The sequence below is a fragment of the Cupressus sempervirens genome, chromosome 6, assembly GCF_028749045.1.
Source record: "Cupressus sempervirens isolate cs-2001-9-10 chromosome 6, ASM2874904v1, whole genome shotgun sequence".
Taxonomy (NCBI): Eukaryota; Viridiplantae; Streptophyta; class Pinopsida; order Cupressales; family Cupressaceae; genus Cupressus; species Cupressus sempervirens.
This window is the reverse complement of record NC_143123.1, coordinates 599693470-599719566: the sequence shown is the minus strand read 5'-3', so window position 1 is coordinate 599719566 and position 26097 is coordinate 599693470. Positions and strand designations below refer to the sequence as shown.

Sequence of the window (26097 nt, the reverse complement as noted above, 5' to 3'; positions counted from 1 at the left end):
CAGAGAGTCAACCTAGTTCCACAAGCCAACTAGGCTACATGAGCCAATTGCTTCTTTTCGTTCTACCACCTGGGAAGTCCTCTGTGGTTGACCTCCCGTCATTGAACTAACTGCGCCACCCTAGAACTGTTATCGCTAACTGTGACGGTTACACTAACTGCCAGCCGATCGTTAATCTTGACCAGGCCAGTGAGACATGTGTCATCAGGGCGCTATATCACCAACATATACATCGTGCAGCTTCTTCATAGCGCGATGGCGCCTGCCATCGATCGTCTTGATCTGATGGCCACGAAAGATCTATCCCTCTTTACTGCACTGGCTGCATGGAAATATGGCCCCACCAGGACACATGGTGCCAGGGCGCTATGTCGCCAATGTTATCTCCCGAGCAGTTCCTCATAGCGTGATGGCGCCCACCGTAGATCTGTTTCAATCTGACGATCAGAACCACATTGCACTTTGCACATCATTTCCTCTAAAAATTGTTGGGCCCATGAAATGTTGTGGTCTGACACGTACACTTGGCACCTCCCTGCTGGCCATTTGAAGCACCGACCTAGCAGATCCTAGACTTGACCCCATGGAGTGGCCACGTGTCAAATAGGCACCATGTCGCTATGAGAAAATCGAGGTCAAATTCCCATAGTGCCATAGCGCCTAACTGATGACATGTCCTCTGATTTGCACGTGGCTTCCTTTGATTTGCCACCATAGCGTCAGGCTTCTGACTGTGCAAATGAGGTACAAATGGGACCCAACTATCTGATCGCTCTTGCCGTCGATCTGATCTTTCATTTGGGCGCTATGTCGCCAACGGAAAACTCATGGGTTTCTGTTGGCAACATGGTGCCTTACCGCTTTTTGAGACTTCCGGCCGTCAGAACATGCTCGCCTGCCGCCATGAACACTTTTCGATCCATCGTGAAACTTTTTCAACCCGCTGAACACTGGGACGTGTTCGCTAAATGTGGACCCACCAACGCAACGTGTCGTCAAGGCACTATGTCTCCATCGTAAATCCCGTACACCTTCCCCATAGCGCGATGGTGCCATCTATTGATCTGCCTTGATCTGACGGCAGAGAACTTGCGAGCTGCAAAACATATGTTATAAGGTTCAAAATTTGGTATTTAATATTCCCATGGGTATTAAAATATTACTAATTGGGGAGGTGACCGTTGGGCGGGGTAACATTTGAATTTTGAAATTTGGCGGGGCAAACAAAATGTGGTAACAAGCATTATGTTGTGTTGATTACATGTTCCCCTTCTGGATCCATGATTTATATATAGCTACAACACACTATCGCCAACATTTTGGCAAGAATTTTGTACATACTCCCTATGTCTATAGCTCCAAAATTAATGAAACTAATTCACTCTATTCTACATTAATCATTGAATACTTTCTAGATAGTAATTAGATCGAGTAATTTGTTGTCAAAAATTAATTCCATGTTGAAACTAGTTGACTGTGGGATGGAAACACATCAATCATAGCATGATTCTTTTTTATATGAGTGTTGATTGCTGGCTATAACCGCTTAGAATTCATGTCAAATTCTCCATATCGTAGATGAACTATTATGAACATATTGGAAATCTATCAAACAATTGGTGGACATTGTGCCTATTCAATTCCATGTCACTATCTTTATGGGATTCCCAACTCAAAGCTCGAATCTACCCATAGGTAGGATTGAGGTATCCATGCCAAGCTTATGATTACAAAATTTGTGTATGATTCATCCCTCTCCTACATTTGGATGTTTTATAATGTCTGAATCCCATTACAAGAGTCTTTAAAAAGGAGTAGCTCCCAAGTGTTGAATTGTGTTTTGTCTAATCCCATGAGTAATCATTGACATTACAATCATTGTCTTGCAGTCAATGCCTCATTTAATTTCTCAAACTATGAATCCATGACTAAACTAGGCCAACTTTATTTCTTCATTATACTACTAGGAAACCAATAATATAATCAAAACATAGCATCAATTTCAGACATTTGAATATTTGAGTCTAAACATGTGAGCTTGAGTTCCTAATTTGTACTTTGAACTATGCAATTTTACAATTTGCACCTCTAAACCTATTCGCATGTTTTGAACCTTGAACCTATATTAGTGGATCGTAAACTCTAAACTTTGAATCTAAACTCTTGAACCAATGAATCTACATTTCAATCTTTAAAATTTGAACTATTGAACTTTTGGATTCAAGTTCAAATTTAATAGGGGCATAGAACACTGCTTCTTTATATATCAAACTTTACAAATGCATCAGCAGTAAAAAAAACCAATGAGAAAATTAAACAATTTTAGAATCTTTTCCCACTAGGCTGATTCCCAAATTTTAAAAAGTTGGTTGTGAAAGTATGCTTACAGTTATGATGATAAAAATGGATATTTTAAAAAATATTATTGGGTTGAAGATTATGCAGCAAATGAGATTTCAAGGAAGTGGATTAGGAAAATATGGGTAAGATGTGAAAGAGCCCATCCAATCTGTTTGGAGGCCAAAATTTGAAGGTCTGGGATTTGATAAAAGAGAGAAATATGATGTTTCTTGTATGAAAAGTTCAAAGAAATTAGTTGAAAGAGTGTATTGTTTTGATTTTTTATAGGGAAAGACATTTAGTAGATAAATGTTGGGATCATCACCCTTGTAATGGGAGCTACTCCCATTACAAGAGTCTTTAAATGTTGGGATCAAATTGTGTAGAACCCTACATGAATTAGGTTGTGGGGTAACAAATCTGAGGATTTGACCTACAACTTGCAAAGGGTCACAATCTTGTAGGAACTTGATTTGTAAAGATATTTCAAGGTAGAGGAAATATTGATAGTGCAGTATTAGATACATTGAGATAGATTGCAACTAGATTAGATACTATAGAGACCACCCAAAGGAGAGGAGCACATCTTGATGATGTGAGTGATGATGAAGCAGTAGTGCTAAACCCTAATCCAAAACTTGAAGAAGATGACAATAAGGTAAGATTGTTGAGGGTATTGTCTAGAGAAAATTCAAAGCCTATTGTAGAAGTTGTTCCTTATGATGGAAAATTTGATACCAATGTTGTGTTAGATTGGATCTCTGAAATGGAGAAGTTCTTTGAGTATGAAAAATTGATAGACAAAGGAGAGGAGAGAAGAAGATCAGAACTTGGGTGAAAATGGTGAACAAGGTAAAGAAGAAATTCTTTCCTATTGATTACCAAGTTAGCTTGTTGAGAAAGATGGAAAATTTGAGACAAAGAGACCTGACTATGAAGAAGTATACTAAGGAATTCAATAAATTGGACATTAGATCTGGACATGTGGATGATGATGTTGAGAAAATTTTAAGGTACATAAATGGATTGAGATCTAGAATTCAAAATGAGATAAGTTTTGTGAAACTAGAAAGTGTGGAAGAAGCGTACCAATATGCCTTGAAAGCCGAGGAGATCTTAACAAAGAAGCATGAACAAAGACAAAAAGGTAGAGGTGGTAGATTCTAGAAAGGCCAATGTAGATCTTATGGAGAAGGTGGAAATCTAACAGTTCTATAAAAGATAAAGGGAAATCTAAATGGAAGGATGATGACAAAGACAAGATCAAGTGGAAAGGTGGTGATTCGCATTCTAGAGGTGTATTTCATGGTAATTGTTTAAGATGTAGTAAAGAAGGGCATATATCCTTTAAATGTAGATCTTCTAAAAGTGGACAAGGTAACATAAATGTTGTGATTCAAGGAGACACTAACGGTTCACCAAGTGGACTTGAGGCTAGAGAAAATTTGATGGTGAGAAGAACCTTATGTAATAAGGGAAGTGATGAGGAACTTGTTCTAAGGAGAAGTCTTTTCAAAGTCAAATCTAAGATAGTTGGAAAATTTTGCAAGGTAATCATTGACAGTGGAAGTTCTAAAAATTTGGCATCAAAAGAGTTGGTTACAAAGTTGTAGTTGCAAAGGTTGAAGCATCCTAAACCCTATCATGTTTCATGGATCAAGGATGAGTATAAGATATTGGTAAGTGAACGATGTATTGTGAAGTTCAAGATTGGACATTACTTTGATGAAGTTTTGTGTGATATTATGCCTATGGATTTTTGTCATATTCTATTGGGTAGACCTTAGAAATATGATAGATATGCTATACATGATGGAAGATTGAATCAATATACTCTTTGGGTAAATGGGAAAAAGAAAATATTGCTACCTTTGATTGAAAGTCCAGATGAGGTTAATTGTACTACTATGAAAATTTGCATGGTCAATGGGAAATAATTTGAAAAAGAAATGAAAAGGAACCAAGTTTGTTTTATAATTCCTAGAGGATCGAGTTTTGGTAGTAATGACCAAGTAACTGAAGCTAGTAATGACCAAGTGACGATAGAAGCTGGTAATGATCGAGTGATAGTAGAAATTGGTAGAGAGTGAGTACCAATAGAAATTGAAAACTTGTTGAATGAGTATAAAGATATTGTTGCAAAGGATATACCTGATGGTTTACCACCAATGAGGAGTATAAGTCATTTTATGGATCTGATTCTTAGAGCTAGTTTTCTAAATAAAGAAACATATAGATTGACACCTACAGAGAATGAAGAAATTAATAGATAAGTCCATGAGTTTTTATAGAAAGGTTTGATTAGAGAAAGTTTGAGTCCATGTGAATGACCTATTATATTAGCACCTTAAAAGAATGGAGAATGGAGAATGTGTACTAATTCCAAAGCTATTAACAAGATCACAGTAAAATATAAGTTTCCTATTGCAAGGATGGATAACATAATGGATTGTTTGAGTGGAGAAAATTATTTTACTTAGATTAATTTGGAGAGTGGCTATCATCAGATTAGAATTAGAGAAGGTGATGAATGGAAGACTTCTTTTAAGACAAAAGATGGTTTGTATGAATTGTTGGTTATGCCTTTTGGTTTGACTAATGCACCTAGTACTTTCATGAGATTAATGAATGAAGTACTAAAAATATTCTTGGGTAAGTTTGTGGTTGTTTATTTGGATGATAGTTTGATATTCTGTAAGACTAAGGAAGAACATATTGAGCATGTTAGACAAGTATTGTAGAAATTGAAAGAGGATAAGTTGATGATTAATCTAAAGAAGTGTTATTTTATGCAAGAAGAGATTGTGTGTTTGGGATTTGTGATTTTAGTTGATGGTTTAACATGGATCTTGAGAAGGTAAAAGAAATTTTGGAATGGCCTACACCTAAGAATGTGGGTGAGGTAAGATCATTTCATTGTTTGGCTAATTTTTATAGAAGATTCATAAGAAATTTCAGTTCTATTTGTAATGCTATAATTGAGACAATGGGAGGAGATTTAAAAGGAATTCAAGTGGACACATGGAGCTGATGAGAGTTTTGAGACTTTGAAACAAAAGGTTGCTGAGTTTCCTCTATTGTCTTTGCCTAATTTTAATAAGGTATTTCAAGTTGAATGTGATGCAAGTGGTAGTGCAATAGGAGTTGTATTGAGTGAAGAAGGTAAACATGTTGCTTTCTTTAGTGAGAAATTGAATGATTCTAAAAGGAAGTATTTTGTGTATGATCAAGAATTTTATACTATTGTTCAAGATTTGAAGAAGTGGAGACATTATTTGATTCCTAAGGAGTTTGTGTTGTATAGTGATCATAAAGCCTTACAATACTTGGGAAGTCAACATAAATTAAATCAAATACATATGAAGTAGGTTGAGTACTTTTAGAGTTTTACATTTTTTATCAAGCATAAGGGTGGAGTTACGAACATAATTGTTGATGCATTGGATCGAAGACAATTTTTTATTGATAGAGATGAAGGTTGAAGTTCTTGGTTTTTATGAAATGAAAGAGTTGTATGATACTGACCCTAATTTTTCTAAGGTGTGGAGAGAGTGTAGAACACCAAATCTAACAAATCACATAAGTAAGAATAATGAATATTTCATTCAAGAAGATATGTTATTCAAAGGAATTTAGTTGTTTATCCTTAGAAGTTCTATGAGAGTGAATTTGATTAAAGAAAAGCATAGTGGTGGATTGGCTAGATATTTTTGAATTGACAAGGCATTGAGTTTGTTGAAGGATAAGTATTACTAGCCACAAATGTATAAGGGTGTTCAAAAATTTGTAAGAAGTTGTAGAGTTTGTCAAGTTGCAAAAGGAGTAAGTCAAAATATTGGTTTGTATACACCTATTATTGTTCCTAAGAAACATTGGAGTGACATTAATTTGGATTTTCTTCTTGGATTGCCTAAAATAGTGAAGGGGTATGATTTTATATTTTTTGTTGTGGATAGATTTTCTAAGATGGTTCATTTCATACCATGTAAGAAGATATCAGATGTTGAGCATGTTGTTGAACTTTCTTTCAAAGAGATTATGAGATTGCATGGATTATCAAGAAGTATTATTTCTAACAAAGACAACAAGTTTTTTGGTTATTTTTGGAAGACTTTGTGGAAGAAGATGGGTATTGAGTTGAAGTTTAGTTCTACATTCCATCCACAAAAAGATGGAAAAATAGAGGTTGTGAATAGAATCTTGGGTAATTTGATAAGATATTTAGTTGGATATAAGCCAAGTAATTAGGAAGTAAAATTGGCACAAGCTAAGTTTGCATATAATAATTTTATGAATAGGAGTATAGGGAAAACACCTTTTGAGATTGTTACAAGAATGCAACCTAGAGGAGTATTAGATTTGAGGGATGTTTCTAGTGAAGAAAAGAGAAGTGTTGCATGGAAAGAATTTGTTGATTTTATGGAGTCTTTGCATAAGGAAGTAAAATTGAGGATGGAGCAAAGTAATCAAAAGTATAAAGAGAATGTTGATAAGTTTAGAAAATATCATGTTTTTAAAGTTGGTGATGAGGTGATGGTTCATTTGAAGAAAGGGAGATTTCTTGTTGGAACATACAATAAGCTGAAGATGAAGAAGTTTGGACCTTGTAAGATCTTGAGGAAATTTGATAATGGTAATGCTTATGATGTTGAGTTTCCTAATGAAATGGATATATCTCCTATATTCATTATTGTTGATTTGTATTAGTATCATGAGTTAGATGATGAAGTTGTTGTATCAGAAGATTATCCTAAGAAGCAGATTGAAGAAGTTGAACAGATATTGGATTAGAGAGTTGGCAAGAGCGCAAGAGGACAATATTATTATGAATATTTAGTGAAGTGGAAGAATGGGCCAATTGAAGATGCTTCATGGATTTCTTGATCTAAGTTGGATTCAGCTCAAATTGTGACATCTTAATAATTTAGAAGAATCATTTTTTTCAACCCTGGTTGTTTGATGTAGGAGCATCTTGGTTTAAATTGTAATCCTACACTTTTTTTTTATTCTTCCTATTATTGTCGAGTTCTAGTTGGTATTGAGTTCTAGTTGCTACTGAGTTCTAGTTGCTACCGAGTTTCAATTACCACCAAGTTCTAGTTACTATTGAGTTCTAGCTGATGTTGAGTTGTCCAATATTGGCCGAGTGTTCCTTCATGTGTCGAGTGAACATGATATTTGTTGATGCTTGGGTCATTCTTTTACCGAGTTGTCTGTGTTTTGGTTCTTAGTTGGAACTGACTTTCATATTTAATTTGGTTCATGAATTTAATGATAGGACCTTGTCTAGGGATGAGTGTTGACCATTTTGAGGTCAACCTTTCTTTGACATAATGTTCTAGAATCTTTTGTAAGCCATTTTGGCAAGTATAAATAGAGTTCTTAGGTTTAGGTTAATGGTAGAACGTAGAGGGTTTTTTAAGTGCAATGCATGTGTCTGAAAATTCAAATTTGAAGCTAGATTGTGGATCTTGAATGTATTTTGTATTTGGTCATAACCCAATAGGCCTTACAGTTGGGCATATATGTTTATTACTTGATGAATCAATAAAGTATTTTGTTCTCTCTCTCTCCTTGGTGTTGTTCTCTATTGTTTTCTTCTATTGTGTTTACTCTACAAGGTGGTTTGGATAGTTGGGTGTGCACTTGGCCCTAATTATTTCTTCCCTACTTGCACCAAAAACACCTATCATAGAAAGAGAGAAGAAAAAACTATGGAGGTTGTAATTCTTAGATCCATAGAAGAGATATTCTTGATATATATATATATATATATATATATATATATATATATATATATAATATCAAAAGTGAATGAATAAATTACAAAGAGATCAATGCTTATAAAAGGAGATCAAAACCCTAATAGGTAACTAACCTAGGTTGCATGAAAATAATTAATAAAAGAATTAATTATTATATGCCCAAAGTTTAGATTAAGTAAACTAAAGATAATAAGTGACTTAATAATTAAATCAATATGATTTAATTAATAAGAAAATTCTTTATTACTCTAACACCCCCCTTAAGATAAACTTAGGGAGTAGCTAAAAACCTAGAAACTACTACTGAAAGTAAATTTGTGTCCCAACAACAAAGATTGATGAGGTACCCAAGCACAACCAAATCTCTAAAATGAGGAGAAATAGAGAAAACCATATGGGAAAACCCTACTCCAAAAAGAGATGGAAATAATGTTGAAAGAACTAGTGAAGGACTAAAGAAGCCTCCAAACTAGGGAATGTCCCAGATGATAGGAACACAAGATGATCATGGAGAATGCCACTAAACCATGAAGCTGCTGATCATGGAGAACGCCACTAAACCATGAAGCTACAAACACTGCAAAAGTGTTGATCTACGGAACCTCCACTGTATAGAACATGACAAGTAGAGAAGACTAAGTCTAAAAAGATGATCAATAGAAGATGGAAGCTATCATCATGGCCTCCAAAAATAAGAATGAAAGATGTCTAAATGGTAAATGATCCATCTCACTAGAATGCATAGGTATCCAACCACTACAATTGCCTAATACATAGGATAAATTATTGAATACATAACTCACTCCATCAAACCAAGAAAGCAATAGAACCAAGATAACCCCCCTATAATATTGAGAGGTAAGACATGAACATTGAAACTAAATGAAATATCTCCTGCAAAAATAAGATACAAGAAAATAGAGAGTGCAAAAGAATTACAAACACCTATAATGGCATGTGTCATTGACACATCATGACATTAGTGTCATGGAAGGAGCACTCACTTGACAAATGAAGATGGTGAATATGGCCAACATGAAACCCCTTGAGGCACTTTATAATGTAGTGTGAGTACAAAAAAATATAAAGATGTAAAATATTTTGAAATGCAATAGAGTGGCACTTTATATCAATGCATTTGCAAAAATACTACAAAAGGATGTCAATAAAGATAAAAAAGAGACATTAGGCTGATACAAGAGATAACACAACCCATGAAAAATATCTGAAGAAAAAAAATTGATCCTTCGACTTGAATCAACCAAGATATCTACCAGAATGCAAAAAAAGCAAAAAAATGAATGGGGTGTGCCTGGAGCAAAATCTAGAAAATGGAATGTCTCAAGATATGTTTCTCAGAGTGCAAAATAGAACCTTTGAAATTCGCTGCATAAAATAGAAATAAAACAACATCAAAACTCCAAATGACCTTCACCATTATGACGGGCTTAGAATGAGCTTTCCGATGATATCTCATTTGCAAAAAATAGAGTTTGGATGAGCAAGTTATGGCCAAAAAACCACATGTAGGTCAAAAAAGTGCTGGAAGGGAAAAATATATTTTTACCACCTTGGGATCTATGCTAAAATGTCTTAGAAAACATGCCTACCAGTATCATAAATTACCTCACGAAGCGTAACCATTTTGTACCAAAACTATCTTAATTTGCATACAAATATTTTGGTTCATGTGCTAAAAACCTCAATTTGCAGGTGAAAAATCTGAATTTACATGCCAAAAAATCTCAATTTGTGTGACAAAAATTCTTGATTTTTGTACCCAAAATCTCAAATTTTGTGCCAGAAATCTTTATTTGCATGCTAAAAATCTTGATTTTCAATTTGAAAAATCTCAATTTGTGTGCCAAAAAATTTCAATTTTTCTAGCTAAAAAATCTCGATTTTCATGTTGAAAATCAGAAAATTGTTGCCTCAGAAAATGTGCCCAATCTAGAAGCAATATTATTTTGCCTCAAATTCCAATTGTGTCCAAACTTGATAAATTTTACAAGAAAACATGGGTTTTTGGGCGCTCTAAGCTCAACGACGATGTTAGTTTGGGCTCAAAGTGCACCAAAAATTAGTGATTGCTCATATTTAAAACAAAAATCCTCTAAAAGCCATAGATCTAAAAATTGATGCCAAATCTCTCAAAAATAGAATTTGGGCATGGAGATCTGGAGCTCTGATACCATGTTGAAGTTGATAAAAGATCAACCCCAAAGCTCCCAAGAATGACCTCTATGCAAACACCTACTAGAGAAAGAGAGAATTAAAAGCTATGGAGCCTAGAATTTCCAGATCCACAGATGAGACATTCTTGATCAACAAAAAAAGAGATTGTTATTATCAAAAGTTGAGTCCTTTTGAAGACACTGTTATTTTAAAATGTCTTCACAGGTTATGGTAACCTTGATGATAGATCATGAGAAGCTCAAAAGATTCCTTAAAGTTGGTCATTCGACAATGTCCATGCTCAAGATAAAGAATGGATATGAGTGTAGTAGGACCATTGACAACCTTGATGCCTTTGAAGCTATAGTCAAGAAGCTTAACTAGGAGATAAAAAATAATAATAGGACTTTTGATAAGATCCTTATGCTTGATCAAATTCAGGATAGAATGGGTACTGTTTGGATGGAAGGCCTGAAAGGGTGGACTATATGGGCTCAATCTTACTCACACTTGATGCACTGGCCTTGCCTTCTTCTATTGTTCTTTATTGTATCTTTTGTTATTGTGATGTATTTAGAACTTTGTAGTAGCTGATTTTATGTGAACTTTGGTGGTACATTGATATGCTGGGTGTGAGGCCCTACTTCCTGAGGTATCTTTGTATTGTGTATTTCTCATTTTTTGGTTTCTCTATTATTAATTTTTTAAAAAAGTGAATGAATAAATTACAGAGAGATCAATCCTTATAAAAGGAGATCAATACCCTAATAGGTAACTAACATAATTTGCATGATTATAATTAATAAAAGAATTAATATTTTATGCCCAAATTTTAGCTTAGGTAAACTAGAGATAATAAATGATAAAATATTTAAATCAATATGATTTAATTAATAAGAAAATACTTTATTACTCTAACAAGTATTATGTGAGTTTATTAGACTCTAGTGATGAAGATTTGTGCTTTGATACAAATGGATCAGATTGTGAGCACACTCAACATGATCAGATCATGAGAACACTCAACATCAATGGGAAGTATGTTGATAATTGATGATGATGTTGGAAAAAATAGAAGTTATCTCTTAGGAAGATTTTAGTGAGCTTTTTAGTTTTTATGCAAATAAAGAATGTGTGAAATATATATATATATATATATATATATATATATAGGATTTAGTTTTATTTGTTTTTAGTTTTACTCTCTTGCAAGAAAACCATGTATATATACATATGTATCTAGTTTTTCACTCATTTTTTCCTCTAGGTATGAATTCTTTATATTCAAGTAGTTGTAATCCTTTTTAGAAGAGTTGTAATAAAAGTTATATTTTTAGAAAAAAATTCATGTTTAAATTCTGCAAGTGTGTCTATAGATGATAGATATTTATTTTCATTTTTAGAAATATATATTTCCAACTATTAAGTAAAAATTGGGATATAGATGACATTTAAATTTATCAGGCTAATCATATGAGCGGGCTGAATATTTTTCATAGTTGCTTCTCGGAGAATTTTGATACGTGCCACTAAGAGGAAAATAGACTCATGTAGAGGGTGATGGATCATTTAGAGTTTTTTATTGTATTTAATCATTAGAGATTTCGCTAAAATTTTAGATTTTTTATTGTATTGTTTAAAGGTTAGAATTTAGAGAGTAATACTAATCATTTAATCAATGGGAAAACCTCTCCCATTATTTCGCACGGTCGTTGATTTTTGTTCAATTTCACAATAAGTTTGTTCATAATGGATGTTGTAGACCTTTAAAACAATAATATATCATAATTGATAAAGCTTTGTTGTCTTCTCTCTTTAGTATGAAGATGTTTTGGAAAAATAAGAGTTAGGGTATGGTTTGAGCAAGATCACAACCCAAATACGAATGAGTCTTTTAAATATTAGATTTGGGTTACTGTGTGTATTGGAGGTACTATTTTAATGAAGATGACTTAATGTTCTCAGACCCACCATTCTAGAAGTGGTTAATATATGAGGAAATTATACATCTTTGATGCCAATAGAATACGATGGTGTATTGTACTAGTTCATTAACATTTCAATAATAAACCCATCAAACATTATAGGAAGAGTTAGGGTACCCTTTTTCAAAGAAAGCCATGGCATTTCCCCTTTATTCAATAACATTGGAACACAAATCCATACTATAGTCTATCAATTGAAGACTCTAGTAATTATTCTTTCAAACACAACTTTCTACATGACAAGTGATTACTTGAAGATGGCACACTCTAAAATCCTCTTCCTCACCAATGCTCTACACAGAGGCCATTGTTTACTTTTCTCCATTAGTTATGTTTATTTTCTTATTAAAATCATTATATACACAGGATGTATTTGATATTTAGCAATTTGAATTTTGTGAAAAATACTGGATCTTTTAAAGAAATACACACTTAAATCATTTTCTATTTTTTTTTTTTTTATCTTAGTAATTTAAATTTAAAAAGAATAGACATGTTTCTAAAACATTGAAATGTTTCTATTTGTTATTTAGTAACTTATATTTAGATTTGAAAAGATTAAAAATATTTAAAACATATTAAAAATTATGAAATTTTCTATTAAAATATAGATTTAAAAAATATATATTAAAGATTAGAATATAAATAATTATTAAATATTTAAAAATCATAGAAAGATTTGAATGTGTATAAAAAAATTATATTTTAATCCATATTTTTTCTTAGCTCAATTTTTTTCTTAAAGTTGGATCATGATTATTATTATTTAAACATGCATATATTTCTATTTTCTATTTAGCAATTGTATTTTTCAAATATGTAAAAAATAATAATTAAAAATCTGTTAAATTCAAAATTTTACTTTAAAAGTCACTAATAAATGAAACAATATTAGTTCATGAACTTAAGTTGATTTAAATGCAACCAAAACATTGTTTAAATATGTTAAAAAATAGAAAGAACATATTAACATATAAAAATTAGTTTTAAAGTTATTCATAATATGATAAGTGCCTCATTAACTTCTAATAGATTAGTTTTTTTTTTTAAGATCTTAAGTAAATTTTAATCTTATTTTATATCCTAGGATAAAAAGGGGTCACTTGTTAAATTAAACCCTCAATCTAACTGGCCTAATTATAACCCTTACACTAGAACCCTAAATTTCAAAACCTAATTGAAGCCTAAGTTACATACTAAAATTAAAACAACTTTACCATAATCCTAAACTATAATATTAAGTTTAATAGATACATGCATACATAAACACATGCAAATACTTGAAGCATGACCCTAATTTTAAATGATATGTAACTCAACTTGAAACCTAGACTTAAACTTAAACCTAAGAGTAATGTAATTAACTTATTAGCCTAATTAAACTCTAATACTCCCCTATGTATAACAAAGCCCTAATAATAAATTAAATCTATCCATAACCAAACCCTTAACTTTCAAGTTATCTTCAGCTCTAACTATAAATCAAAGATTCTCCCTTTGAATTGCACCTAACCCTAAGCTAACCTTAACTCTAACCTTAATTTTTCTTAAATAATAACATTATTTAAACTAATATATCCCTATTTTAACCTTAACAATAATTTAATCTAAAGAATAACCATAGCATTTAACCCAACCTCAACATTCATGATAACCATACCCTAATTTTAATCCTAATAAAAGCCATATTTGAATCATAACCAAATCATAGTTAGAATAATACCCTTAGTCCTAAACTTCATCATAATTAATACACTAACCATAATTATAACCCTCATCCTAATAATATGACTAACCCTAACCCTTATGATAACCCTATCCCTATCCCTAACCATGATGTACACCCTAGCTCTAATCCTATTTCAAAAACTTACCCTAAACCCTTTACCTAATTATAATCCTACAATTGATAAATCTTAATCCTAAACATATTTATAAACCTTAATCCCTAATATTAACCCTAACCCTAAATCACAACCTTAAGTGCAACTATAATACTAACTACTTATTGTAAACACATACACAAACATTAACCTAACTATACCCATGGATCTTAAAGCTCAACCTTGATCGTAAATTAATTTCTAAACCCTTATTATAAATATTAAACCCCAAGCCCTAATCTTGAATTAAATCATAAACATATATGCTAAAATCTCATCCTAAATGATTAACCATGAACTTGAATATTAACCCCTAAATTATGTTAACTTATATTTGTAACATTAACCCTAAATATTACATTGATGCAAACAATACCATAAACTTAAGATCTTTATCCTAATTGTAATGCCCCACTCAGGAACCCAAGAGACATAAACATATTATATTACAATGTTTGCTGAACATTTTTTAAAAAAGTTTAGACAACGTCAAGATAACATTAATACTAAAGCAATATGAATATACACATCAAATACATATAGGCCATTACATATACAATTTTAATTCCTCAAGGGTTCCTTTATGTTGAGTTACATTAAGAAGTTATATTAATATGTTTAAAAAGTCTCATGTACAATGTCACATGACCATAAAGAAGTAACAAATACATAATCACTTAATAAAATGGATAATTAATACAATGAAAGTACATCCATTGCACATGTCATAGGGTATGTGAGAATAGATACAAAGCATCAAAATTCATGATAACATAAATACATCAACTAAAAAGAAGTCTTAAAGGTAGGAATAAGAATGATAAAGGTACATCTCCTACAATAAACATCCAACAAATGGCAATGTGAGGGGGACCTAAGTGGTAAAAAGAAACTACCTCCCGACCACATGGTCACCTAGTCAAGCTTCCACTCCCACCATGTAGGGAAGATAAAGAGTGATCCACATACAGCTAATCAATCAAGAAACAATCCTAGGCAAGGAAATCCTACTGGCCAAAACTACCTCAAAGGTAACACATACTACTCAAGAAGATAAGATACTCCAAAAGAAAGAATACTCAATCCAATAACAACACTGCATAACAAAACATCATTCATATACCAGGAATAGATCAAATCACCAAAATCATAAGATAAAGTCAACGAAAGATATCCAGCTCAAGTAAAGAACCACATGTCAAAAGTACATCATCCATAAATCACCAATCATCATCAATGAAAGTAAATAACCTCATGAACATGCTTTCTTCGCAAGAGCTTGAGGATGTTAGTTGGCAACTGGCCACTGTTGTTAAGCAAATTCTTTTCTTCTCTTCCTCTTTTCAGTTCATTAGGTTCACGTATATTCCTCATGAATGGAATAGAACTGCTGATTGTTTAGCCAAATGGGCATCTAGTCATGATCCGGGTTGGAATATTAGGGATAGGAGGCAACTGTCCTTTGAGATGGTGCAAGAATTTGATGATCTTGTTGCTCAGGATCAAGCTCCTTGTTGAGCTCTCCTTGTTGTATTCCTTTCTGTCTTAATAAAAATTTACCCCTTTTTTTGCAAACAATAAGTACACCACCAGAGGTACAAATAGAAATATAAAGGAGACTTAGGCTACATACTAGGGAGTGTCATCACATGGTCAAACTTCTTGAGTTACCTTAGACTGACCTCTCAATAGATCTCAAACCCTCAAGCATTGAGCTACCTTGGACTTGTTACTCTAAATCCTAGACCCTCAATGTGACACATGCAAAACTAGAAAACCCTCTTAAGAAGATGAGGCAAACCAATCATACTGTCATCTCATTCTCATCCTTAGTCTGTACAAGCACTCAAGGCATGGGAAGGAAAATATCTCTAACTTATCTTTTTATTGTGTTTACCATTACTAGATTATCACTTATTACATAACTTACAATAGGTTGCCCTAGCACTGACCTCTTTGGGTCCCAGACCCCTACTGCAAGCCACTCCCAAAGACATGTACATAGAAAACCTTCCCTAAGCACATAAAACATAGTTGTGTCCCATACCATAACACCCATCATAATCATACTTGGTTCCTTAACAAGCAACCCAAAAATAAGTTGGTTCTCCCAACCCAAGTAAACATACATGCACCACATAGAAAATCTCATAAATGAAATATTCAATATAAATCACAAAACTCATCATAATATTTGGAATGGAGAACATCATAAATGAATCACAAAAGTCAACCTCTGGCGTACATCCTAGTTGGTCGATCTAAACAACTCATAGGAAAACCAAAATGAAATAACTATAACCATAAAGTTCAAAATAAAACTATCGTAGAATAAATATTATACAATTAAAATAAATGATAAGAATTAATCTTACACATAAATTTTATTTATATTTAAGCTAAAAGTTATCATAATAACCGAATTATTCATTACATATAAATTTAACTAATATTAAATATAACTATAAATATGACTAAATAATAATTAATAATTATAGTTTATTAATATAGAACAATCAATTTAATCCATAGACATTTACTTATTAAAAATAAATAATTTAAAAGCAAAAGAAATATATATATATTCAAAATCACCTATTATAAATTTTCTACAACAAATGAAAAATATAAGAACAAGGGTTGCGTGCAACACCAGTCCCTACAAGGCGAGAGGTCTATTGGATTGGATGGATTGGACGGATGAATATGATATTGATGTGTCAAGAGAAAATTTGAAGACGTAGAGACCAGAGAGAAGTAGAGTACTGTTTAAGTGCACAAGATAGTGAAAGATAAAATGGGCTGTCTAATTATCTAGACATTTCATTGTAAGAAGAATGCACTTAGATACTTCAAGTTTACAGACACGTTATGCAATGGGATGCATGAAGTTCTCATGAGTTTTTTCATAGATAGATGCTTTCCAGAAATCAAAAGGGAATACTTTGTAGCTTCTACTGCAATGACACTTTAGCGCTGCATGAATGAAGATTACGAGCAGACGGGTAGGGCATACCTGCCTGAGGGAGATGAGGCCTTGTAATGGTTCTATGGCCTTGGAATAGTGAAAAAGAAGATACTATGAGTGAAAATAGAAACATAGCCAAATCAGAGGTCACTCCATAGTCTTTAAGAAAGAGTCAAAGAATTTGTTTGAAACAAAACATCGATTCTATCCTCAAAACTATAGCCAAGAATGTCGAATAGGAGGCAAGTTTTCTAACTCCCCACTAGCCTTAGTATTAGATAAGCAAATATAATCTACACAAAGCACACAAATGCATTCTTTTTCGTCATGTCAAACCTAAATCTCCCTTTTATTTATTAATCGGTTGCAAAAGTCCTAGGGAACCCGAGATGGGAAATTTCGTTTTAAATCAATTATTAGTTAAGCATTTGCACATTCACTTCATTGCTAAAACATTGTGTGTCTTCTAAGAAACTAGACATAATTAGAAAAATGATGTCAGAGAATTAGGAAAATTCATTGAGGCTTCAATTCATGTTCTCAAGGGAAATATGTCAGAAAACTATATAAATAATAGAAACGTTTTCCATAAATGAGAGTTAGGAGAGGTAATGCAGAAAAAGAAGATTTGAAGGAGCACATTTTGATGGAAGGAAAAGAAATGTCAAAAATTGAAAGAACCTATATAAACATCTAAAATCACAATAGACAGGAAAACCCTAAATACCAAAGCATGGATGCAAGGTTAGTTAAACATTCCTGCCCAAGTTAAGGTAAATAGTATTTCTAAATGAAGCCAACCCTTTGCACAAATTGCAAAGTGAAGAAAGACGATGAAAAATAGGAAAATGGGTGTAGTTTGCGAGTGAAAATTACAAAACTAAATCACAATAATGAAACTATTTGATCTTGCATATTTCTTTCAGCAAAGAGGGGGTAATCATCAGGGAAGGAGGAAAATGTTGACTAAATAGGTATGCAGTTGAAATATGGTGACACATTAATTTTCCTAAGAGAGGGGTTAGGGCAGATAATGACTTCCAAGTACTGCAGAGCGATGGGTGGATTGGAAATTAAGGAAGCAGGAGAAAGACCCCTTGTATACATGACCAGAGCTGATAATATCATTGAATGGGATAATTAAAAACTCTTCTACATCTACAGGTTCCTGAGGGTGCACATTGATGGTAACTTCAGACTACATGTGATTTCCACATGGTTACTGATATGTAGGTTGTTCTACTATATCATACATTCAGATTAAGGTGGTCTGTATTGTCATCCTAGAAGCAATTTTCAAAATCCACTTTGTCTTCTTAGAGTAATTTGTTGAATCCCTTGAGCAAAATTGCAGAGGATTTGGAATGACACGGAAAACTATATTGAAATGCATATTGCAGCACATTCCTCAACATGTGGCCTATGATAGATTGTATTGTTCTATATGGAGCGATTTCAAATGAGAAGACAATTTACAAGAACCTTAGCTGGAGAGACAATGGTTTCTTAAGGATTCAAATTGTTCAAAATTTTTGACGGTAAAGAAGAAAATAGCTTTCGTACTGGACAAACGTTGGCCATTTTAACTATAGTAATCCAGGTTAAGGCGCAGAGAAGATTAAATTAGAAATGACAGAAATGCATACCTAATGACCAACTGCCCAGCTGTAGGGAGGGGAAGAAATTTTGTGCAGCGATGAAGTCAAGTTTGCGATAATAAAGAAATCTTATTATAAAAATGAACTCCAATAAAACAAGGAGAAGCCATGGTAAAAGGAGATCTAGGAATGTCAGCCATGCATGTATGAGGCACATCCTGTTGCAAGAATAATAAGTGGAATGCATGCCAATTTAATGTTAATTTTCAACGCAACAAAATAAAAAGACTACCAAGGAAAATCATCCCTAGCCAATAGTAACAGAGGGAAATTGTAGTGAGAATAATAGAAAATGGAAATGCAGCTACAAAGATGATTTCAATGGGATTATTATGAGACTTTTGCTGACTCCCAAGGCAGAGACTAATTGAATAGTGCAGTGAAAACATTAGTCCTCGCCTATAGGCGGCAGGGACTAATAATGGACTAAATTATAACTAATACTTGCATGCATACTCTTCCTTTAAAATAGGAATTTCTTAAATCAAACACAAAGAGTCATATGTGAAGGAAAAGACCATTAAATTTGATTTAGAAATAATTTATAAAGGACAAACATAACTAATAGTCAAACCCCTTATTTGTAGGCGACTTGATAGGAAAAAGGTACATGTTAAGCCAACTCCATAAAGTAGAATATTAATATTATGTTTGGCCCACACAAATTAGTGGCAACTTTTTCCACAAAATTAGCAAATCTATCTTTTATTGCCAATCATGCAAATTGGGTACTTTTCATATTATGATTTAATATATTACATATTTTAATTGTTCTAGAAATAAATTCTTGATTACTATTTATGTTTTGTATTTCATTTATTTATTTTTAATTATATTAAAGTATTTTTGTACTCTCTATAGGTACATGCCTACTAATTTTCTAGAAAGCATAATTTTCTTTATTATTATTCTTTAAAATAAATGTGTATAATGAATACATACATATATCTATATAAAGAAAGAATATATCCAAATTGTAAATTAAATCTATGTTTTTAAAAAAAAATTTGTAGGTTTTGAAAAGAAAAAATTGTAGAATTTATCTAAATTTGATCCCAATCAATCCTAGCTAGACAAATTTGTTCTTTCTAAATTTTCTTCTGTAAAACACCAATAAACTAATATTCTTACAATCAAATCTAGAGAAATGATTAAAAAGACAAACAAAATTCCAAACATGCAAACAAGCACAACCCAAATAGATATTTTCCAAATTGAGAATGCATTCATGAGATTTCAAACCCTACCTCACACTGATGCTAAATTTGATAGCCAAATGAAATTCCTAGTGCAAGCAAAATCCTTCAAGCCATGAAAATTTCTTTCTTTTCCAAACCCTAAGAGTTGCTCTCCAAAACATGTGTGTGCAATAATGACCTGAAAACCCTCTAATATAGAGCTCTAATTACCTTTTTAGAGGTTTTGTCTCCACTAGTTCTAAATTGCAATTATTTTATTTTATTATTCATTTCATGCACAATTAATTCACTTTTAATTAAAATATTTTATTATTATTATTTATTTATTTCTCAACTTTATTATTTAAAGTAATTTCATAATTTGATTATTATTATTTATTATGTAATTAATAAAGATCATTTAAGTGCATTACTTAAATGCTACTAAATTTAAATCTTTATTAATTAAATAATAATGCTACACCAAAATTAAGTTTAATATTTAATATTTGATTTTCATAGTTTTATAAAATTATGAATTTTAAATTAAATGTTTTAATTTAATTAAAAATCCATTTAATCACTATAATTCTAAAAATGCAAGATCATCCTATTTTAAAGAATTTTCACTTTTAAATTAAATAACGTTTGATAAATCAATATCATCAATCGATCCAAGAATTAAAAATAATTAGTCTAACAAACAAATCACCAAGTCAAACCTCAAGAAATGCATAAGGAAGAACAAACAAAGCAATAATCAAACCACATATACACAAAAGACTTATGGCTTTCAAAAAGGGTTGATAGTTAATTATGATTCCTCCTTACAGAGCAAGTGTTTTAGGCTATGGTTGGGATTAGACTTGATCATTATCTTCCCATTCTCACCATTTGAGTATTGTAATAGGACATGCTCATCTTGGCAATTCAAGGAATTTGATGCTCGGTAGTTGCATCCTGCATAAAAGATGAGGATGTGCATGTGCACACACGCACACACACACACACACACACACACACACACACACACAAAGAAATGGTACATAATGTAGATCCTGACTAGCAGGTGACTATGACTCCCTCCCTTAACCACATCAAACATGTTAAACAGAAGATTAAAATAGACATGTGCACCATACACATGCAAGTATGGGGTATGTACCATAATTAATCACAAGTAAAAGGAACATCATACTTCTATATAAATATTCATATTCATGAATACACAATGATCATTGTTTAAAGACACATTGTAATACATCATCATGAAAGCAATTGCAATTACTAACTAGAAGTCGTTAAAGCATCATCATTATGAGAGTATTCAATCTAGCCATAAAATCAAGTCATGGAAAATGTCATATAACTGTAAATCAATTATATCTGAAACTAACACATGCATGAAAATATGCCTAAAAGAGTTCAAGACACATAACCAAAAGGTAAACCATGGGTGGGCACTACACTAATGCTAATAATAATACTAAAAATAATGTAAACCCTAACCCTAATGATAATCCTTTAATTATATGCCCTAATCTCAACCCTAATCAATATTTTAGTCATAACCATAATACAAACCATGAAATTAACAATCATTTTAGCCATAATCCCAAACCTATCTTCGCGCCTAGATGTTAAACCTTAATCCTAACATTAACTCTAGATATAGTCATAACTTTAACCATTCCATTAACATAAACCTTTATCCTAACCCCAACCTCTAATATTGACCATGACATAAACAATAGCCTTAACGAATAATCATAATCCTAAGCTATAATCTTAACCCTAATCAAAACTACAACCCTAACCATAATGTTTCCATGATATAAACCCTAACCTTCATGATAATTCTAATATAGGGTTTTATTTTGGTTAGAGTATATAATTTGTTAGTAAGGTTAGAGTTTAAGGTAAGGATTATGGTCCTAATCTTAAATTTTAACTATGGAACTAGGGTTTGGTTATGATGAACCCTTATCATAAGCCTAAATCATAATGCTAACCCTAACTATAATCCTAATCCTAATATCTAATATCATCCCTAATCAAAACTATAACCCTAACTATGATATTGACCATGATATATACCCCAATCCTCGTGATAATTTTAATCTTGAGAACTAATCCCAACCGTAATTAGAACCCCAACACTAACCATGATTTAAACCTTTTCTTTAACCATAATCCTAAACCTAACCCCAATATCAACTATAATACTAATTGTACACCACAACTATATTTAAAACCCTAATCTTACCATAATACTATTTTCAACGTATGCTCTTACCCCAACCATAATCTTAACATTAAACCCTATAACCTATATCTTATATTAAATCACAATTCTCACCCTAACCCTAATCCTTGATCTCTAGCCTAATCATAACCATAATGTTAAACTCTATAATTCTAACAATAGTCATATCTATAACCCTAAGTTCATTAATAATAATAATAATAATGATCCTAACCGTAACCATCAATGTAACCATGATCTTTACCATATAATTAAACCTTGACATTGAATCCTATATCTAACTTTAATTGTAACCATAAGTCTAAACCCTACCCCTAACCATTGTCATACTCAAGTTTAATGATAAAACATGATCATAAATACTAAAACATAATCATAAGTGGTAAATCATAAACCTTTAATGCTAACCATGATATAAATGATATTAATATGAATGCTAATTTATCCAACATATAACACTAAGCCTTAGCACTAGTTTTTAGCCCTAATATCAACCACGGCCATGATTTTATTCAATAACCCAAACCATACTCATAAATTTAAACCAAATCCTAATTATATTCTAACCTTGACCCTAACCCTAACCAAAACAAATAGTCTTGATCAAATCTAAATCATTACCATTCACCTCATTAGTTTTTAATCCCAAACCTAATGGTATTTCCAACCTTTCCCTTGAAACTAATCAAAACCAAATTCCTAACCTTACTATCATTTGATAATTATAATCCAAATCCTTAACCTATCCCTAACACTTGCCATAATTCTAGTTGTAAACATAACCATAAAATTAACTTTAGCAGTAAGCCATAAACCTAGTCATAACAATAAATCCAAACCAAATCTAACCATAATGCTAACCCTAACTATGATATAAATTGTAATACTAAATTTTAACTCTAATCAAATTAATTAACTTAATTGTTATGCAAGCTATCATTGCTACTAGCTAATATATATACTCTATATGTAAAATATATTGAGATACATTGAGGCATTGAATTTTTTCATCATAAACCTTTAATATACATAAAAAAATTCAACACCTCGATGTATCTCAACGTATTTTAAATATACAATATATATTAGTTAGTTTATTTACAACCACACAATGCTTTGGTAGGAATGGTATGTGCTGGTATATAATTCTTGCCAATGTTGAGTTCTTTTTTGTTTTTGAATTAGATATAAATGGTCATCATTGATACACAATTATCACTAGTAGTGTGTACTAGTTTTTGAAATTAGTATTTTGATAAAATATCTCTGTAGATTAGTCATTCTAATAAACTACTTCCTTCTACTTGCCATAACAAGTAGGAACTACTGCTCTTGTTTATTTCTAAAACTTAATATTTATACAAGAACTTTGGCTTAATGCAATCATATTACATATTTTATTTACTACACTTTGTAATTTTTAAAATGCAATAATATTATTTTAGTTGAAACATAGATTTTATTTCAAAATCTATTAAGAAGGCCTATAGTTAATGAATATTTTAATTGAAAAGCTTATTTTAATCACATAATTGTTTTCATAATACCTAGTTGATTAAGAAAAATGTTCTTTTAATAATCTAGTAGTAAAATAGAGTGGAGATTGAAAAGAATGTATTATAATGTTTTTCAAATCTAAATGAGTATATTTAAGCTGAATATGGTTCTCAAATTATATAGTTAAATACAAATAAAAAGTAAGAAAAATGATCAAGTTTTTAATATTTCGAAGAATATGTAGGTTCAAGAACCATATTCTTAATAATTATTAGTTATGAATTCAAACCTATTAGATTTACTATTATTACTAATAATTGAATAAATATACATATTAGACTTACTTCGTATCTTGTGCATGCCCTTACAAAGTACAACTTAATGCATATACTTTAATTTTATAAGCAAACTTTAAGACTTTTATTTTAACCCTAATCTTAAAGAACTTAACGCAAACTTATAGATCTAACTAATTTTGACTTACTAGATAAAATAATCATATAAATATAGAATATTAATTTAAATAATAAATCAACAATAAATTAATTATAAAAAATCTATTGTAATAGTCATAATTTGAAGTGGTCCAAAATTGAAATACATAATTACTATATTTTAGAAATCTTTTGCATGCATTATTAAGTCGAGAGGCTTTCTATAGTGGCAGCAATCTTCAATGTAAACATTTTTCTTTTTAAAAAAAAAAATTGACGTTCATTTACTTGTTAAGCCGAGAGGCTTTCTACAGTGGCAACAATCTTCAATGTAAACATTTTTCATTTTTTTAAAATTTGACGTCCATTTACAGTCACAATATAAAATAGAATCTTAATAATCTTAATTTTTCTATTCCATTATATTTCTAAATTATTTATCCTATATACAAGATACAAATTGCTTTAATGTCAAATGAATCTATTGTGCTAAATAGATTGTATGGAGAATGCTACTAGCTTATATATATTCAAAGGATATCTCTCAGCTTATTTTATATATATAGAATATATATATAAGCTAATTATAAACCTTTTATAATATAAATGATACATCATTTTACACTTGAAATCGTTGAATACGGACTCTAAAGCGCAGAGACAACAATTCAATTTATTATACTTCAATAGTGAGAGACCCACACCCGACTTTAGACAGCCGGCAAGTCATAACGAGGCCAATTCTGGATGCTCCTGGCGACCTCGCTAATATTACGAGCTGCAATATTCGCAAACTCCCTCTCCTGCGAAGGCAGAGTGTTGAGCACATACGCCCACGTGATGTTCTCCGCCATCAATCGCATGAAAAGGGAATGCGCACCTGGGGCCCCTCCACTGTGCCAAAACTCCTTTGTTCTTCCCTCTTCATCCACGCTAACAAACACGAACACTCCCTTTGTTTTACTCCCTGGCCTTGCTGCATTTAGCGTCGTGTAAACCACACTCTCCTCCAAAATAGCCGGCTGTCGGAGGCCGTCAGTATGGTCGACAAATCTCACAATTTCTCCCGCGCTTCCGATCCATCCGGCAACGGAATCGAGACTGTCATAGTCCTGAATGCCATAGCTCGTGTTAACGAACCCCTCGCCGGGAAATATGGAAACCCAGAGACGGTCTTCTCCGTTGACGCCGTAGTACAAAACCTCCTTCTCCGCCCTTCGTTGCAACTGGGCGTGTCCCAATTTTATGCCCCTGATTCCCAACGGAGCAAGAATATTCTCCTCAACGTAACGCCCGTAAGGCACGCCGGTCACATGCTCGACCACCCGCCCGAGGACGATGTAACCGAAGTTGGAATATTCCGTCGCCGAGCCGGGCTCAAAAACGAGCGGAAGTCTTTCATGAAGCGAATGGCGTCCTCCGGTGTGGGAGGCGGCGGCCGGTTTAGGGCTTGAGCCGCGTACAAGGTCGCCGGCTCCGAAGGAATGTCGATGCCGGTGGAGGTCCGGTTCCAGCCAGCGGTGTGCTGCAGCAGGTTCTGTATCGTGATGTTCAGCAACCGACTATCGGCGGCGGCGCCCTTTGGGGGTTCGAGATGGTGGAGAAAACTGAAGGGCTTGTTGTTGAGACTGAGCTTTCCTTCCTGAATGAGCTTCATTATGGCAGTTCCAGTGATGACTTTGGAGATGCTGTTGAATCTCATTACGCTGTCTGTGCGGACAGTTCTCCGGTTTCTCTGTTGGCTACTCCGAAGGCTTTGGAGTATTTCAGCTGGCTGTCTTTTGCCACGGCCAATTGGGCACCCGGGACGTTGCTGTATTGCATCAGCTTCTTCATTACTTCGTCGAATTTTGCCATGTCTGGGAAATCTTTCTGTTGGCAGTATTAATTTCTCCCACCATCCACAGCTGCAGAGCCGTCCACAGCCACAGACAAACAGCCGCATACA

General features: G+C 32.6%; 2 pseudogenes; one reads left to right on the top strand and one right to left on the bottom strand.

Annotated features, from left to right (window-relative positions):
• Window positions 1–26097, top strand: part of LOC149553666 (polyglycine hydrolase-like) — a 68642-nt pseudogene that overhangs the window by 17304 nt on the left and 25241 nt on the right.
• Window positions 24860–26006, bottom strand: LOC149553667 (polyglycine hydrolase-like; annotated as a pseudogene).